Here is a 1,038-nt window from a genome sequence, read left to right on the forward strand (position 1 = left end):
CTCCCAGCCGTGCCCCGGCATGGGCGGGGGCCGCGGCCCCCCCTTCCAGCACACCTGGCACAGGAGAGGGTGGCTGGACGGGCGGGGATGCCGTTGCACTTGGCCCCAGGCGCCCGCCCTCGGCCCCTGCTCCTCTCCCGTCCCGTCCTTGTAAACCCGGGGTGCTGTGATGCCCCCCAGCTGCCTGCGCATTGCAGCAGAAGGGGCTATGCAGGGAGCAGCCGGGCGCGCCAGGCCGTGCCCACCCGCCCCCCACATCCTGCGGCACCCGCTGACTTCCAGCCTCCACATCCTAGTGCAGCCCTAGGGCCAGCCCCTTTCCCACCGCCCTGGGGTCGGACCCTCGCCCTGGGCTCCGTGCACCCGGGGCCAAGCCCAGCTCCCTGCACCCGCCAAGGCTGCCAGCGGGCAGGAGGCTGCACTCTTAGGCCTGGCATGGTGGCGACGCCGGGATCCCTGCCGCGCCCGGCGGTTGTGCACTGCCCTGGCTACCGGCGGAGGGGCTCGTGGGGCAGGATCCTTCTGGCACCAGGGAGCGGGGCCTGGCGTGGTGCCATGTGCCACACGTGCACAGCTACGGGGAGCGGGTAGGCGTGGAGAGGGCGCAGACGTGACCTGCTCTGGCCCCCAAGCTCACCCCGGGGGGGGATCCAGGCTCTGGGGTGCAGCCCCTGCCCACATTGCGGCGGGGGGGCGGGGCACAGGCCGCACAGGCCTGTTCCCCGCAAGCATCGCTGCAGGGCCAGGTCCCCCGTGCCTGGGGGCAGCACGCCTGGCCCCCGGCCCTGCCCAAGGCACCCGTGCAGGGCGCGTGAGGTGGGGCTGGGGCAAGAGGCACAAGCCCCTCCTGCCCCCGGGCGCGTTCATGAGCAGCATCAGCTGGGCACAGGGGAGCGGGGCGTGAAGCCAGGCCAAGGGGCTGTGCTGCGGGCAGCCGAGAGGGGTGCAGCCGGGCAGAGGGCAGCGCGGTGCCGCGAGGGGGCTGGCCGGCCCGCAGCTGCGGGGGCGCCACGGGGAGGGGCTGGGGCCCGGGCCCCG

The sequence above is a fragment of the Crocodylus porosus genome, unplaced genomic scaffold, assembly GCF_001723895.1.
Source record: "Crocodylus porosus isolate Cpor-Errol unplaced genomic scaffold, CroPor_comp1, whole genome shotgun sequence".
NCBI lineage: Eukaryota > Metazoa > Chordata > Crocodylia > Crocodylidae > Crocodylus > Crocodylus porosus.